This window comes from Gopherus flavomarginatus, chromosome 1, assembly GCF_025201925.1.
Source record: "Gopherus flavomarginatus isolate rGopFla2 chromosome 1, rGopFla2.mat.asm, whole genome shotgun sequence".
In the NCBI taxonomy this organism is placed as follows: Eukaryota; Metazoa; Chordata; order Testudines; family Testudinidae; genus Gopherus; species Gopherus flavomarginatus.
This window is the reverse complement of record NC_066617.1, coordinates 273,511,236-273,530,013: the sequence shown is the minus strand read 5'-3', so window position 1 is coordinate 273,530,013 and position 18,778 is coordinate 273,511,236. Positions and strand designations below refer to the sequence as shown.

The 18,778-nt window shown below is 46.6% G+C and overlaps 1 protein-coding gene across 2 annotated transcripts in view; it reads right to left on the bottom strand.

Moving 5' to 3' along the window:
- Window positions 1–18,778, bottom strand: part of UGGT2 (UDP-glucose glycoprotein glucosyltransferase 2) — a 280,647-nt gene that overhangs the window by 219,737 nt on the left and 42,132 nt on the right. The gene's annotated exons all lie outside the window — the stretch shown is intronic.

Sequence of the window (18,778 nt, the reverse complement as noted above, 5' to 3'; positions counted from 1 at the left end):
TGTGGATCAGCACTAGAGAATGATGAAATACAATTTATCAGACCAAGAACATTTCCAAATGGATAGAATATTTGGGGATTTTAGCTGCTGTGTTCTATCAACTCTCTATTGAGCATGTGCAAACTGTGATTTTTCAAAGGCTTATAACTTTATCACAGGGATGGCAAAAGTTACGTTACTAGCACAAAGGCAATTCCCCTTACAAATTTCAAGTCCCTGTTCCAAACCATGAGAATGCTACAGAAAGGGCATCAGAAAATTGTTTAAATGGGTAAAATAATATTGTTTTAATTTTTTTTTTTTTTTTTTTTTTTTTTTTTTTTTTTTTACAATTTTAGGTTAGGCTGAAATTGTTAAAAAAAAGAGCCTGAGGCAGATACCTGGCATGGAAAATTTCAGACCAAATGCTTAAAGTTTGGCAAAGTTACAACAACTGAAAATAGGGCCTTATAATGGGAAGTGTGGAGAAAGACTTAATAATAGGTGATGTTATGAGCTCCGCCTATAATAATATTTATTATTTCATCATGTGTTTTAAATTCTTAATTTCATATTTTCCGCTGGCAGTAGATATGCCTGACCTATCTAGAATTATTAAAAAAAATGAACATGGAAAAACACCACTCATTACCTGTGCAAAATAAATCGCATACTAGGTTTCAGAATTCAATGAATATCTGGCATGTCTTATAGATCAATTCTGCACTCATAAAATATACAATAAATATTTTACTGTTGCAGTAGATGTGCAAATGTCAGTTACACAAAACAGAAAAACAGACAAAAAGAAATGAAGTCACATCATCATTACCCATAAAAATGAAGCACATGAAGCAGAAAAAAAAACCTTCATAATAACAAAGTTTAGCAACATAAAGAAAATGTGAAAAATGATGTGTTAAAAAACAACAAAGAATAACTAAAACAAAAGTTAAATCAGAAGTACTATTATTATTATTGTTATTATTGTTTAGATGGTGGCAATAACCACCAGGTGCTAGGCACACAAAGAAGTTACTCACCTTGTATAGTAACGATGATTCTTCAAGAAGTGTGTCCCTATGGGTGTTCCACTGTAGGTGTGCTTGCATTGCTGCGCTGCTGATTGGAAAACTTCAGTAGTGTCCGTAGGCCCACACATGCACTGTTTCTCCTGGTACCCCTCCATGAAGCTAGCCAGTGTGTGCGGCCTAACCCTCCTCAGTTCCTTCTCTACTGCAGAGTCATTGACAAGATCTCTGAAGCAGAAGGGAGGAGGGTAGGTTGAGGAGCACCGAGAGGGGGACAAATCTCAAAGAATCATCATTACTGCACAAGATGAGTAACTTCTTCTTTGAGCAGTGGCCCTATGGATGCTCCACTGTAGGTGATTTCCACACAGTATCCCTACCAGAGGGCTAGGGCTTCGGAGTCAGGTCAGTTACAGATGACAATACTGTGGAGCCAAAGAAGCATTGGAGGCAGAGTTCCCAGTGATCGCATAATGTTCTGCGAAGGTGTGGACTGATGCCCATGTCACCATTCTACAGATTTCTGAGATAGAGACATTCTTGAAGAAGGCAACGAATGAGGAGATCGACCTTGTGGAGTGTGCACAAATATTATTTGGCGGGGTCATGCTGTGGATCTTATAACATTGTATAATGCAGTTTGAGACCTGTTTGAAGAGTCTCTGGGATGATATTGACAAGTCCTCAGATCTTGTAACAATAGAGAGGAAAAGTTTAGATTTCCTGAAAGACTTCGTCCTACTCAGGTAAAAGTCCAGGATTCTTCTGACATCTAGAGTGTGCAATATAGCCTCCCTGTTTTTGGATGAGATTTGAGGTATAAAATTGGAAGGTGAATCAGTTGGTTCATGTGAAATGGGGAGGTTACTTTAGGGAGGAATTTTGGATGTGGCCTGAATGTAAGCTTGTCCTGAAAAAATACTGGGGGGGAGAGGGGGGCGGAATGTGCCATTGGAGCTGTTATTTCTCTTATTTTCCTAGCTGAAGTGTTTGCTGTCAGGAAGGCCATTTTCATTGAAAGGTATGTAAGTGAACAGTTGACCACAGGCTTGAAGGGAGGTCTAGTCAGGTCTTTCAATACCCGGTTTAGGTCCTGCATGAGGGTAAGATGCCAGGGTTGTGGGGAAAGGTTTACTCTACCCCTAAGGAATCGTTTAGCCGTCGGGTGTGATAGCACTGAGTATCCATCTACTAGACAGTGAAAGGCTGCTACAGATGCTAGGTGTACCTTGAGGGAACTGAGAGGTAGTCCCAAAGATTTCAGAGTTAGTACATAGACTCATAGACTCATAGACTCATAGACTCATAGACTCTAGGACTGGAAGGGACCTCGAGAGGTCATCGAGTCCAGTCCCCTGCCCTCATGGCAGGACCAAATACTGTCTAGAGTATTCCATAGTCTAGGATCTTTGGAAACGTTGCAGATATCAGAGAGATTTGTTGGGAAACACACCAAATCCAAAACCAGGACTATTTTTCTAGGTAAGTCCAACATGTCAAGGACTTTCTACTGTGTAATTATACCCCTTGTACCTCCTTCGAGCAGGAGTTCTTTATGCACTGGAACCATGAAGGAGCCAAGCCCTGAGGCAAACAATCCCCACGCTGGGATAGAAGGTGCATCCTTCGTTCTGTGAGACAAAGTAAGGAATGGACTGGAGAGAGATTAGCAGGCACCTTACAAGTTGTAACAGGTAAGGGTTCCAAGTCAGTTTTGGCCAAGGAGTAATCAATATGATGTGTCCTCCTTCTCTTTTTATTTTTAATAGGAGTTTTGACAGTAGGAAAAATGGAGGAAAGGCATAGAGAAGGTCCCTGCCCTATGGGAGAAAAAATTATTACTAACCTTTCTGTAACTATAGTTCTTCGAGATGTGTTGCCCATGTCCATTCCAATGTAGGTATGTGCACACCCGAAGTACAGCTGCTGGAATTTTTTCCTTTAGTGCTATCCACTGGGGTGGCTCCAGTGCCGTCCAGTTTCGGGCACTCATAGTACTGGTATAAAGGGCCCTACTGGCCCCACTCCCCTTCAGTTTCTTCTTGTAGATAGCCTCCGAGAGTGGGGACAGAGGGTGGGTTTTGGAATGGACATGTGCAACACATCTCGAAGAACAACAGTTACTGAAAGGTTCGTAACCATTTTTGGTTCTTCAAATGCTTGCACATGTCAACTCCAATGTAGGTGACTCACAAGCAGTTGTACCGGAGGTGGGTTCAGAGATCAAGGATAGGCTGACTGTAAAAGCACATGGCTGATGCCAGCATTGAGTACAGCACTGATGAACTCTATCTTTTGGACTGGGATGAGGATGACCTTCAAATGTGCAGCTCAGTCCTACTCGGATTAGGGCTTGAAATGCCTGCAGATTAGGTAGTGGTCTTTCCTCTGAGCTTCCCCCAAACACTTGAGGAAGCTCAAATGTGAGTTGCTCAAAGGCACAGGCTTACTGCGTGAGGCGCAGGGCTTAAACCCCAACGACAGAGGCATGCCACAGTACTATCCAAGTGAGGTGGTGTCCAAACTATCTAAGATCTACAAAGTACTAAAACTAAACTACAAGAACTATTAACACTACATTTGGAAGAAAAAACACTAAGAGAAGGATTGCCTAAGCAATGAAGGGTTCCAGCAACTGTCACAGGAGGTAAGGAGGAACTGAAGGGGAACAGGGTCAGGAGGGCCCTTTATTCCAGTGCTATAAGCATGCGACACCAGACGGCACTGAAGCTGACCCAACAGATACTGCTAAAGGGAAAAAATTCCAGAAGCTGTGCTCAGGGTGTGCACACAACTACACTGCAATGGACATATGCAAGCACTCAAAGAGTTAGGAGAGTCTTGCCCAATGAGCGTTGTCCCATGCCTGCTCTGGAGCAGTAGTGTGGACATTCCTTGTTCAGGTAAGTGATGAACAAGTCCATGGTTGATGCCCCTCACTGCCTGAATAGGTCCTAAAGTACCACTGGGTTTATCTCCCACTTGTGGTCATGTGGGAATTTGTGACTGAGACTGTCCATTATCAAGTTTTGAGAGCCCAGAAGGTAAGCCACTGGTAGTGTGATATCATAGGTGATGCACCAGTTTCACAGTCTCATTGCCTCTGAACAGAGGTAGGGTGATCTGGCTCCCCCTTGTCGATTTATATAGTATATACATATTATGTGGTCTGTTAAGACTCTCAGGTGTGATCCCTTGATCAGCAGGAGGAAAGACATGGGCATAAGGAGAAACAGCGCATGTGTGGGCCTAATAGACACTGCTACCGAAGTTCTCCGATCAGCAGCAAAGGAATGCAACCACCCATAGGGATGCTATTCAAAGAAGAAAGACATTTCTTAGCACAAAAATCATATAATATCAGACAACAAAGACACATGAATGTGGGGGAAAGGAATATAATATACAAGGATAATAATAAGGGTGATGTTAGGGGGGCGGGATAGCTCAGTGAGGGGGGCGGGATAGCTCAGTGGTTTGAGGATTGGCTTGTTAAACCCAGGGTTGTGAGTTCAACCCTTGAGGGGGCCACTTAGGGATCTGGGGCAAAAATGAGAACTTGGTCCTGCTAGTGAAGGCAGGGGGCTGGACTCGATGACCTTTCGAGGTCCCTTCCAGTTCTAGGAGATAGGGATATCTCCAATTATTTAAAAAAATCTTATGTCTTACTAGTTAACTTCTGGTTTCTTAAAAAAAAATAAATAAGGCAAACATGTTAAATTTCTCTCTCCCATCTTCCTCCCACAATTAATCAACCTCATGTTCCCTCCACAGCAATTCCCAACTTCAGTTCGAATGGCAATAAACCCCATCTCTCACATAAAATATGTAGTTCACTCACAAGATAAATAAAGAAATAGACAAGTGGATGAATTAATCAACTCGTTTCTTGAAGTCATGGATGAAATGAGACTTCAGGAGTGATTTAAATTAAAAGAGGAGGGATAGTCAAGAAGAGTTGTGGACCAATTACAAAATATTAATGGACACTTTATAAAAGAAAAATATCTCTGCACAATGAGATTTTGAGAAAAACACATTACTAACATTTTCATAACTCTTGTTTTTTGAGATGTGTTGCAAGTGTCCATGTTCCACTGTAGATATCTGTGTGCACCAGTGTACAGGTGTTAAAGAGTTTTTACCGTACTCGTTGGGGCAGCCTCGGCATTCTCTGTTGTCTCATGTACACTGCACATGCATTAAGGACTGGGCCACCCCTAAGCCATTCAGTTCCTTCCTACCCCAGTGGCTCCAACAGAGAGGAGAATGAGGTTGGGTCATGGGAGGGACATATGCAACACATCTAAGAACAACAGTTATGGAAAGGTTAACAACTGTTTTTTCTTCAAGTGATTGCAAGTGTCCATTCCACTTGTAGGTGACTCACACACAGACCCATATGAAGGTGGGTTTGGAGTCTATTTGAACAGGAACTTGTGGTCCACTCATCCTAATTTAGTATAATCTCTACACAGTTGAGAGACTGTGTAGTGAGAGTCAAACGTGTGACATGATGAACAGGTTGCCACTTCGCAAATGTCTAATATGGGCATCTGAGTCAGAAATGCCGCAGAGGCTGCTTAGCATCTTGTTGAATAACCCAACATTCTATGTGCTGGCATCATGTTAGCCAACTAGTAAACACAGGCAAATAAAACCAGATATCTATGACAAAACCCTTTGCATGGAAACCAGACTACCCTTCATTCTGTCTAAAAATGCAATAAACAAAACAAAGACTTAGAAGGATTAGTCCATTCCAGATAAAATGGTAACACTTTTCTAATGTCTACAGTGTGCAGTGTCTCCTCTCCCTTATTACTGTCAGGCTCTGGGAAGAAGGTTGATAAGAAAACTGCTTTGAGACATGAAAAGTGAAGACCACTTTCATAAGAAAACTTGGATGGGGCTGAAGGTAGAGTTTATCTGCTTTAAAAAAAATGTATAGGGGAAATATGACACTAAACACCCTCAATTCCCCTATTGGCCTGGCCAATACAATCACTTCTAAAAATGCTACCTTCACTGAAAGGTGCAACGGAGACCAGGTCGCTAGAAGCTCAAAGTGGAGATCCATCAGCTTTGTTAAGACTAGATTCAGACTCCATGGTGGAACAGGGCTCTGTACATGAGGAAACAGTCTATCCAAATCCTTTAAAAACATTACAGCCATCAGGCTGGGATAAGAAAAAGAGCAGTTGCTCACAGGTGAGTGAAACGCCAATATAGTTGCTAAGTGAATCCTGATCGAGCTAATCACCAATCCTTGATGTTGTCAGATAAAAAAAGACAGTTCAGCACATGATGAATAAAAGCAAGAATAGGGGAGACCTCTTTTAGCCTCAACCAGACAGAAAACCTCTTCCACTTAGATATGCCAGAGTAATGTGTATAAGATGGACCTTGTTCAGTTTGACTTTGCACAGTTCTGGGTAGAAGAGGGATCGGGGAGAAGCATACAGCAGAGCCTCTGAAAATGGCAGGACAAAAGCATCCATCAATTAACCTGGGCTGTGTCCAGCTCTGAAGCAGAACTAGTGACATTTTGTGTTGTCCTTTGTTGCAAACATATCTACTAGGCAAGTTCCCCAGAGCTGGAAAATAAACGTTGTTATAACTGGGTGAATGAACCACTCCTGATTAATAAACAGTCTCCTCATGTGATCTGCCAGCACACTGTGAGCCCCTGGGAGGTAGGTCACTTTCTGAAGAATAAAGTTGCTGATGCAGAAGTCCCAAACCAGGACTGCTTCATGACAGAGTAGAGAGAACTGGGCTCCTCCCTGCTTGTTTACATTGAATTGTTGGTCAACCCCAATACACCCCTTCCCCTTATGCAAGGAAGGAATACCGTGCAAGCTAAATGAATTGCCTGCAGGTCCCTGATGCTGCTATGTAGATTGAGATCTTGGGAAGACCGGAAATTCTGCAGGGGTCCCAGGTGAGCCCCCTCCCAGGTCAGAGGCACCTATGACCTGGTAAAAGATTGTGGAGGTGGGGCAAAAGGAACTCCTTTGCAGACATTAATCAGATCTAGGGAGGTTAAAATGTGATTTGGTATGCATACTAACATGTCTAGGTGGTGCCTTCTTGGAGAATACACCTCTGTCACCTAGCCCTGAAGGAGTTTGAGATGCAGTCTGGAACATTGGACCCTAGCAGCCATAAACAATTTCTCACCATGGTGAGAGGATAAGCCTCTAAGTCCAGAATGAAGCTTCACATTGTATGAAACCTTCTCTGGGGTAGCAAGGCCCTAGACGCTGTTGAGACCAGGACCAACTTGTCTGAGTCGATCAACAGACCCAGCACGTCCAAGATGGATCAGATTATGCAAAGGCTGAACAGCACTTGCAATCTAGATCAACCAGTCATTCAGGAAAGGGAATATATGGACCGTAACCTCTGGAAAAATGCTGCTACTACCACCATAGGCTTCGTAAAAACATGTGGGGCAGCTGAGACCAAAGAGGAGGCCTGTAGACTAATACTGGAGGATACTGACAGTGAATCTCAGAATTTTTCTGTGGCGTTGAGTTGCCAGGTGAAAGTAGGTTCCCTTTAAGTACAGAGCAGCATATTAGTCCCCTGGCTCCAAGGAAGGAATAACAGAAACTAGAGTGACCATCAGGAATTTTGATTTTTTCAGGAACTTGTTTTAACACCTTGTAGCGAGGAGATGGGATACCCCACAGCCCCGCTGAGGGACAAGCCTCCCCTAGCACCAATGAGGGCGGAGCCAGTGGATCCTGCACCCGGCCCCCAGAGGTCATGGTGCAGGAAAGGAAACAGAAAAGCCCTGCTGCAAAGCTCAGTTGAAAGCCAGCCACCGGAGAGGCCAGATACCTGTGGCCTAGCTCCGGGGGGGAACGCCGGCAGGTTGCGGCTGACCCGATGACTGGCCAGGCCAGCCAAGCCTACCCCTCGCCAGCTACCCCGAGGAGCAGCCGCACCTACCCCTCGCCAGTTACCCGGAGTAACCGATGGTGCTGGGAACCGCCGAGGACACCGGCCAAACCCACGTACCTTACGAGGGGCAGTCCGGAAGTAGCCCGAGGTCAGCCGACCCTGGCCTGGCCGCAGCAGGGTCGGAACCAATATCAGTGTGTTGCAGTCAGGATCCCCACTGATGCGGCACCAAGTCTTCTGCCGCTGCTAGGGCCCCAGGCTGGGAGGCAGTGGAGTGGGTGGGCCTGTTCCCCCCTGCCACCCTACTCATGGGTGGCAGCCTCCACCTCGCACCAGACACTCAGAAGTCGGAGCTCCTGATTGTGTGTTTGCTGCCCTGCCCTGACCTAGGGCCAGGGCTCATACTGAACTATTGGCTCAGCCCCTCCTAAGGGCCTGAGCTCCTGACTGTGTGTTTGCAGCCCCACCCTGACCTAGGGCCTGGACCTGTATTGAACTATTGGCTCAGCCCTTGCCTAAGGCCCGAGCTCCTGACTGTGTGTTTGCTGCCCCGCCCTAACCCAGGGCTTGGGCCCAGAGCGACCTAGTGCGAGGCGGTGGGATGAGCCTCACAGCCCCGCGGAGCGATGAGCCTTGGCTGAGCCCTTCTACACACCTTAGATCTAAAATAGGGCGTCAGGATCAGGAAGTATTGGGAGTAAAACCCCTTTCTGCTGAACAAAGAAGAGACTGCCTCTATTGTATCTCTTGCAATAACACTGCCTCATGAAAGAAGTCCTGAAAAGTGTCAGTGAAGCAGTTGAGGGGAGGCAGAAATAAAATGAAGTATATGTCCCACTTCTACCATGCTTAGAACACACTGATCTGCTGTGATGTGGGCCCAAGTATGACAGGAGTGGGACAGGTGGTTTGCAAAAATTGGAGAAGAAAAATATGGCATTCATGGAACTGATAGCCTGCTGTCGACCTACCCATCAAAATGAGCTCTTGGAAGATGCCACCTTCCTCAATGATCCAACCACCTTATCTGGGAGCTTGTTTATGAACTTCAAAAGTGTATCCCACAGGGTGAAATCACAATGTACAAGCAAAGCTTGCTGGTATGCAATGTAAAGATGTAATTCGTCTATGAAATAAGACTTCCTCCCAAATAAGTCCAGCTTCTTATCCTCTCAATCTTTTGGGGTTGACTCCTAGTGCCCCTGCCTCTCTTTTTCATTGGCTGTTGACACTACAAAGAGGCCTGGAGGAGGATGGTTATACAGGTGCTCGAACCCCTGGAAGGGAACATAATACCGTCTCTTCACTCTTTTTGCAGTTGAAGGCAGGGAAGCAGGGGTCTGCCTGAGGACCCTGGTACACTCTGAGATACCCTCATTTACTGGGGGAGCTATCCTAGCTGGAGTCAGAATGACCACCAGTTTGTAGGATTTTTTCCTGGACCTTCTTCAGGTAGATATCTAGGGCCATAGCCATCCTCCTCAACAACTCCGGATGAGTCTTAAAATCATCAGGAGGTGGAGAAATAGGTTCCACCACAATTGTCTCATCAGAGGATGAGGAAGAATGGTACCAGGGACTGATCCAGTTCCTGCTCCTCTTGCAGCTGAGAGGGATCCAGACTCTGCTCAATGCTGGGCTCAGTACCAACGCTATAGTGTTTACAGTGTTGATGCTCCTGCTGCCAAGAAGTTGAAGCCAGGTGAGGTGCTTATGCAGATAATCCCGATTGAGAGGGAAAGTCCCCTATGTTTCAAAAAGGCCACTGCTATGGCCCAGGCCCCAGCTACGCACAGCCCAAGGGTCTCTCCAATACGCCCCGTGCAAGTACTGAGACTGAAACTAGGGCTGGCAGGTGAAAAAGGGATGAAGGAGAATCCAGGGAACTACAGACCGGTCAGCCTCACCTTTATCCCCAGAAAAATCATAAAGCTGGTCCTCAAGGAATCCATTTTGAAGCACCTGGAGAAGAAGGTGGTAATCAGGAAATGTCAACATGGATTCATCTGACCAACCTGATTGCCTTCTATGATGAGATAACTGGCTCTGTGGGTGTCGGGAAAGTGGTGGACGTGATACAGCTTGACTTTAGCAAAGCTTTTGATACGGTCTCCCACAGTGTTCTTGCCAGCAAGTTAAAGAAGTACGGATTGGATGAATGGACTATAAGGTGAATAGGAAGCTGGCTAGATCATCGGGCTCAATGGGTAGTGATCAATGGCTCGATCTCTATTTGACAGTCAGTATCAAGCGGAGTCAGTCTTGGGACTGGTTTTGTTAAAAATCTTCATTAATGATCTGGATGATGGAATGGATTGCACCTCAGTAAGTTCATGGATGACACTAAGCTGAAGGGAGAAGTAGATACGCTGGAGGGTAGGGACAGGGTCCAGAGTGACCTAGACAAATTGGAGGATTGGGCCAAAAGAAATCTGATGAAATTCCACAAAGACAAGTGCAGAGTCCTGAACTTAGGATGCAAGAATCCCATGCACTGCTACAGGCTGGGGACCAATTGGCTAAGCAGCAGTTTTGCAGAAAAGCACTTGGGGAACTAGATGTGAGTCAACAGTGTGCTCTTATTGCCAAGAAAGCTAGCGGCATATTAGTCTGCATTAGTAGGAGCATTGCCAGCAGATCGAGGGAAGTGATTATTCCCCTCTATTCGGCACTAGTGAGGCCACATCTGGATTAATGCGTCCAATTTTGGGGCTCCCACTACAGAATGGGTGTGAACAAATTGGAGAGAGTTCAGCGGAGGACAACGAAAATGATTAGGGGGCTGGGGCACATGACTTACGAGGAGAGGTTGAGGGAATGGGGTTATTTAGTCTGCAGAAGAGAAGAATGAGGGGGGATGTGATAGCCGCCTTCAACTTCCTGAAGCGGGGTTCCAAAGAGGATGGGTAGTGGCAAATGACAGAACAAGAAGCAATGGTCTCAAGTTTCAGTGGGGGAGGTCTAGGTTGGATATTAGGTAAAACTATTTCACTAGGAGCATGGTGAAGCACTGGAATGGTTTACCTAGGGAAGTGGTGGAATCTCCATTCTTACAGGTTTTAAAAGCTTGATAAAAGCCATGGCTGGGATGATTTAGCTGGGGTTGGTCCTGCTTTGAGCAAGGGGTTGGACTAGATGACCTCCTGAGGTCTCTTCCAACCCTAACCTTCTATGACATTTCCCTCCTGGTGAGACTGTTTAAATTGGGATACATAGGATCTCACTTCTGAGTTTGATGAAGAAAAAGGTACTTCCTGTGACCACGGCAGTGCCATACCCATCAGTACCAGTGAAGAAGGCTCAGACCTTGAAGGAAGAGGAGCTAGAGAGATAATCTGTGACTTTCCCCTGGACAGTACTGCCTAATTAGAATCCTGATGGCTGAATTTGAGGGAGTTGCCTGATGAGGAGGTGAAGGTACTGAAGGAAGTACCTTGGGTGCTGGTACCATCTGAGTCTCTTAACTGCTAGTGATGGTAGCACAAATAGGTTTAACAACTCTCTCACAGCCTCAAACACCTCTCGGTACTGGTAGTTCCAGAGACAGATGGTAGATTCTGGGGTGCTCAGTACCCAGACTGAAGAAGACAGTTCAGATGGAAAATGTAGCACTAATTAGCAGATATTTTAATTTGGCTGCACTGTCCTTTTTTAGAATGGTGCTTAATGCCTTGACAAGTCCCACACTTGTTGCTCAGATGAGCCTCCTCCAAGCACCTAAGGCAGCTGAGGTGAGGGTCACTATTAGGCATTGCCTAATCACAAGAATGGCAGAACCTGAAACCCAGAGAGTGCAATCTATCACCAGTAGTGGGGCCAATGCCCAAACTGGATGCCAGAACTATACAAAACAATTTTTTTTTTTAAACTAACCAACTAACTACTAAACTACCTAACAAATTCCTAGGTACTATTTACAGGTTTTGAAAAAAAGACTTGCAGAAACAAGGGCAGGGAGCTCCAACAACCAACATGGGCAACAGGAAGGAACTAAGGGGAGATTAGGGATGGCTTGGGTCTTTATGCATATGCGGGAGACAGCAGAGGGCACTGAGGCCATCCTGATGGATACCACTAAGGTTCAAAACTCTCAGACTACTATGCACTGGACAAACATATACACCGGAATGGACATATGCAAATCACTCAAAGAAGAACTTGCACTTCTACTGCGGCAGTAAAAAAATAAAAATAATCCCGTTTCAGACCAATGAATGCTGAATGCACACCAAAGTTTTCATTAATTAGTACCTCTAGAATTAATTTCATGCAGCACCATTAAAAGTATTCACCTGTTTTGTGTACAAATTAATAGCCATAGATAATAAACCAAAAAAAATAAAACTATATGGAATTGGAAAGAATTAGAGTTACTGATTAGTGTTACTGACTGTGAAAAATGGAGCACATATAATCAGATTTTGACATCCTTTAATGTTCCCACCAGGAATCAAATGCCTCATTAAGTATGTATACATCCTGCACTAAACCAATGTTTTCCACGTGGGATAGTGGAATAATAATAATTAGTCTTACATCATTCCCTCTTACCCAGTTAGAAACCATCCAAATGTCTCTTCTGGAAATCTGGACACAATATTTGAACTATGAGGGAAGACTAGACGCAGAGCTATGGGTCAGTTATTTTACAACAGAAAGATTATAGATTTAGATACTCAACAAGCACTTTTAGCAACTTGGGGTTCCTTCTCTCTCATGTATATTTAAGGAATTATGCTCTTAACATCCAAGATGTGAAAATTTTCCAGAGATTACTGACAAGAAGAGAAAGTAAAATATCCTTCTTTTCAGTCTCTAAGGTTTCTAGGTTATTTCCAACATGGGCGGAGTAAATAAGAAACCATTTCTCAAGTATTTAGTTTTGAATATTCAGTGCTAACATTTATTTTTCTTCAGTATGTTTCTTTAACATCACCTTCTGCTGCCCAATCTCTTTGAGCCTTAATGGAGAATCATAATTTGAAATACAATGTTCTAAATAGGACAACTCTTTTATTAAGTAAGCACACTTCTCCACAACACTCTTTTCCTCAAACAAACCACAAAAAGTGTTCTACTTTCTATTAAGCTAACACGTAAATAAACTAAAACAATGACTTCCTACTGTAAATGTGTCCTGAATTGAACATATTATGGGAATCCTAACAGGTAACTGATGGGGCAAGTGCTATTAACGTGAAAACAGATAGACTTATTAATTTAAAAAGAACTGATTTTCTCTCATTATAATGGCTAAGCAGGTATATGCTTAATTCTTTGATGAGGGTTAAGATAATAGTGCTTGAAGTTGAAGCTTTGTTGCTTCCCAGAAGGAACAATGTCTGCTCTTACTAATTTTCCATTCTTAAATAACTTTATTATGACAGATTTTATACAGCAGATGTGATGGATTTAGAGCTACTCTGTCATAATTTGTTAATACTGTATGTTGGCCTGGTTATTGAGATATTTTCTGTATTAATATATTGGTTTAATACAACAAACGGATGTCTGGGAAACAGACAGGAAGGGTGAGAATAACTTACGATAAGCCCCATCTCTCCACAAATATGCTCAGGGAGATCAGAAAGTGGACAGAGGGGCAGCTAGCCCTGTAACTATTACAACAGGTTTTAATTCCTGCTTAGTAGCAATGCTCTGCAACTTTATATGAGAGACTTGGGTTTAATTCCTTCTCCTATTTGTTTGTTCCTCACTTCAGTTAAAAATAAGATTATCCTATCATCTGTCTGCTATGTGTTTTTTAGCTCTGCAGGATGGCAGCAAAGCACGGTTTGAGTCGGTCAGTATGTGGATGGGTAACCTCCACAGTGGGAAAAAGGCTTTGGAGAGTAGAACATATGCTAGCTGGGCCAGCTGGCCTTATCTTACTGTGCTACAAAGTTTGGAACCTGGAAAGTAGCCTTTTGAAAGCCTTTACCCACTCACAAAGATCAGCAAAATCCCTGTTTACCAAAGGGTTTGAGACCTTCAAACAAATTGGATTATATCTGCCAAAATGTGATATTTATATTTACCATATTCCAGTTTTATCAAGCAACTATAGTTCTCTACAGGGCTGTCATTCCAGCATTCACGGCAGTAAACACTAAAGTTCAGAGTAAAGAAATTATTTCCATTTGAAATAACTCCTTTCTCTTGCTCACAAATCCCCCCCTACCCCCAACACACACATTTCTTTTTGGCCCAAATTTTACACATTTAGCGATTGATATTACAGTTGAAGAAGACAAGCTTTTTGCATTTAGGGTGTTGTTTGTTTTAAATCTGGGCATATTCACAAACAATAACAGTTAAACTTTTTATCATTGTAGTAAAAGATCATTTATCAGCATATAAAGCATACTGTACACACACATCGTAACTTAAGAACAAATGGTGGACTGAGAAAGTGCAAGAAAAGATCGTTACTCACCTTTGTAACTGTTGTTCTTCGAGATGTGTTGCTCATATCCATTCCAGTTAGGTGTGCGCGCACCGCGTGCACGTTCGTCGGAGATTTTTACCCTAGCAACACTCGGTGGGCCGGCAGGGCGCCCTCTGGAGTGGCGCCGCTATGGCGCCTGATATATACCCCTGCCGGCCCGTCCGCTCCTCAGTTCCTTCTTGCCAGCTATTCCGACAGTGGGGAAGGAGGGCGGGTGTGGAATGGATATGAGCAACACATCTCGAAGAACAACAGTTACAAAGATGAGTAACTGTCTTTTCTTCTTCGAGTGCTTGCTCATATCCATTCCAGCTAGGTGATTCCCAAGCCTTACCTAGGCAGTGGGGTCGGAGCGAGAAGCTGCGGAATGCAAGACCGCTGAGCAAAAGGCGGCATTGTCTCTGGACTGTTGGACCAATGCATAGTGCGATGCAAAGGTGTGGATGGAAGACCAGGTAGCCGCGCGGCAGATTTCCTGTATAGGAACATGGGCCAAGAACGCGGCAGATGAGGCTTGAGCCCGAGTAGAGTGGGCGGTGAGATCGCCAGTCGGGACGAGAGCCAAGTCATAGCATGCCCGAATACAGGATGTCACCCAAGATGCAATCCGTTGGGAAGAGATTGCCATGCCCTTCATACGCTCTGCCACCGCTACAAATAGCTGAGGTGAACGCCGGAAGGATCTGGTCCTGCGGACATCCAGAGTATGCAGCTGCTGTTCCTGTCGTGATGAGTGTGGCTTTGGAAAAAAGACTGGCAGGAAGATGTCCTGATTAACGTGAAAGGCAGAGACGACCTTAGGGAGGAACGCCGGGTGTGGTCGCAGCTGTACCTTGTCCTTATGGAACACCATATACGGAGGATCCACAGTCAAAGCTCGAAGTTCTGAGACTTGTCTAGCCGAGGTGACAGCGACTAGGAACGCTGTCTTCCAGGACAGGTACAGCAGCGAGCATGTGGCTAAAGGCTCAAAGGGGGGCCCCATGAGCCTGGTTAAGACGAGGTTCAGGTCCCAGGTAGGGGTTGGGCGTTTGACCTGGGGATAGAGTCGCTCCAAGCCCTTGAGGAATCTGGAAACTACAGGATGGGAAAAAACGGAACTGCCAGCTTCCCCAGGATGGAAGATGGAAATAGCTGCAAGGTGCACTCTTAGAGAAGAGATCGCTAGACCTTGCTCTTTGAGAGACCATAAATAGTCCAAGACAGTGGGGACTAATACAGACTGTGGAGAAAGGTCCTGCTGGGCGCACCAGTGCCAGAAGCGTTTCCATTTAGCGAGGTATGTTGAATGCGCGGAGGGCTTTCTGCTTCCCAGCAGCACCTGTTGCACTGCGGCAGAACAACGCAACTCCAATTGGCTCAACCAGCCAGCAGCCATGCAGTCAGATGAAGGGACTGCAGGTCCGGGTGCTGCAGCCTGCCGAAGTCCTGCGTGATCAGGTCCGGGCAGAGTGGCAGGGGAATCGGGTCTGACAGAGACAGGTCAAGCAGCACGGTGTACCAATGCTGCCTCGGCCAAGCTGGAGCAATCAAGATAAGGCGGGCTTTGTCCTTGCGGAGTTTGAGAAGAACTCGGTGGACGAGAGGAAACGGTGGGAAGGCATAACAGAGGTGGCCCGTCCACGGAATGAGAAACGGGTCCGACAGGGAGCCCGGGGAGCGACCTTGTAGGGAGCAGAACACCTGGCATTTCCTGTTCTCCCAGGAGGCAAAGAGGTCTATGTGGGGAAAGCCCCACCTCCGGAAAACTGAATGGAGAACGTCCAGACGGATGGACCACTTGTGCGCCAGGGAGGACCTGCTCAGGTGATCTGCGAGCGTGTTCCGGACTCCTGGAAGGAAGGAGGCTACTAGGTCTACGGAGTGGGCAATGCAGAAGTCCCACAGTTGGATGCTTCCAGACACAAGGGGGAGGACCGTGTCCCTCCCTGTTTGTTTATATAATACATGGCCGTTGTGTTGTCCGTGAATACTGCAACACAACGGCCCTGCAGATGGCGCTGGAACATTTGGCACGCCGGCCGGACCGCTCTCAGCTCCCGGACATTGATGTGTAGCGTCAACTCCTGGGACAATCAAAGACCTTGGGTGCGCAGGTGCCCTAGGTGAGCACCCCAGCCCAGAGAGGACGTGTCCGTTGTTAGGGATGTGGAGGGTTGGGGAGGATGGAAAGGCAGACCTGCACACACCCGGGACAACGTTCGCCACCAGTCGAGGGAGCAGAGAACGCTCGGCGGAACTGTCAGAATGATGTCTATTGCGTCTCTGCCTGGCCGATAAATGGAGGTGAGCCAGATTTGGAGAGGATGCATTCGCAGCCTGGCGTGCTTTGTGACGAATGTGCATGCAGCCATGTGACCAAGGAGACCAAGGCAAGTGCAAGCAGAGGTTGTTGGAAAACTCTGAAGACTTTGGACAAGGGAGACTATGGCCTGAAACCGGTGGAGGAGTAAACTAGCCGTCGCCAGGTTGGAGTCCAGCATTGCCCCGATAAACTCTATCCTCTGCGAGGCACCAGAGTTGACTTGTCTAGATTGAGGATCAGGCCTAGACGCATAAACAGGTCCTTGATAATGGACACATAGCTGATGACTTGTGCCTCGGAGGCCCCTCGGATAAGCCAGTCGTCGAGGTAAGGGAAGACGTGTATTCGACGACGGCGTAGGGAAGCAGCGACGACCGCCATACACTTTGTGAAGACCCGAGGGGCCGAGGAGAGGCCAAAGGGGAGGACAGTAAACTAGTAGTGTCGATGATTTACCACAAAGCGCAGATACCTCCTGTGCGGGGGATAAACTGCAATGTGCAAATATGCATCCTGCATGTCGAGAGCGGCATGTCCCCAATCTCCGGGATCCAGGGAAGGAATAATGGTTCCCAGGGATACCATGCGGAACTTGAACTTTTTGATGAATTTGTTCAGTCCTCGCAGGTCTAGGATAGGCCGGAGGCCCCCTTTTGCCTTGGGAATTAGGAAATATCGGGAATAAAACCCCTTACCCCTTAACTCCTCCGGTACCTCCTCTATAGCTCCGATTGAGAGAAGCCTGCGGACCTCCTGGATGAGGAGTTGCTCGTGAGAGGGGTCCCTGAAGAGGGACGAGGGGGGCGGTGGGAGGGGTATCCAAGCTCCACCGTACGTAGGACCCAACGATCGGACGTCAACTGGGACGACGCAGGAAGGAACGGGGAAAGGCGGTTGTTGAACTGAAAGGGATCTGGGGAGGCAATTGGTACATTGCTCTCGGGTGCACCCTCAAAAGTTTGATTTGGGTCCCAGTGTTTGTTTGGTGGGACTGGAATTGTTACCCCCTTGAGGTCCAGACTGACGTCTGCGAGTGGTACGACCTCGTCTTCTGGCAAAGTCTTGCCTTGGCCGAGGCGGGGGGGTAAGGGCGCTGAGGTTGGGAATGGAAGGACAGTCTTTGAGGCTGAGGCATATGCATTCCCAACGAACGCATAATTACACACTTGTCCTTCAGACTCTGCAGTCTGGGGTCCGTCTTTTGGGAGAACAAGCCTTGTCCATCAAACGGCAAGTCTTGTATGTTATGTTGCAACTCAGGTAGCAAGCCGGACACTTGCAACCATGATATAAGGTGCATGGCTATGCCAGAGGCAACCGTTCTAGCCGCTGAATCAGCGGCATCTAGCAAGGCTCGTAAGGAGGTCCTCGCGACCCTCTTCCCCTCCTCCAGGCGTGCTGCAAATTCCTGGCAGGAATGCTGCGGAACCAACTCGGCAAACTTCCCGACCGCCTCCCAGGCATTGTAATTGTATCTACCCAGGAGGGCTTGTTGGTTCGCTATGCGGAGTTGGAGGCCTCCCGCGGAATAGATTTTCTGTCCCAAAAAATCCATGCCTCCCTAGATTTAGGCGCAGGGGCTTGTTGGCCGTGGTGCTTCCGTTCGCTGACGGACTGTACCACCAACGTACAGGGAGCGGTGTGCACGTAGAGGTACTCATACTCCTTGGAAGGCACCATGTACTTCCGTTCGACCCCCTTGGCTGTAGGTGGGATGGAAGCCGGGGATTGCCAGACAGTGTCTGCTCTAGCCTGGATCGAACGGATGAAGAGGAGAGCCACTCTGGTGGGTGTCTCCGCGGACAAGATGCTAATCACCGGGTCCTCCACCTCTGGAACCTCCTCTACCAGCAAGTTGATATTCTGGGCGACACGCCGCAGAAGGTCCTGGTGTGACCGGAGGTGGCCTCGATGCTGACGTGCCCGCTACTGCCTCATCCGGGGAAGAGGAGGATGACAGCCCCGGGACGAGTGGGTCCTGCACCGACGCCTGGTCTGGGGGGACCTCCGTCTCCGGAAGGTCATGCGGGTCCGGGACATGTGCACTGGTTTCCTTTGTGCCAGCAGGGGGGGGGGGGAGGGATCGGCTGACGGTGGCCTCGG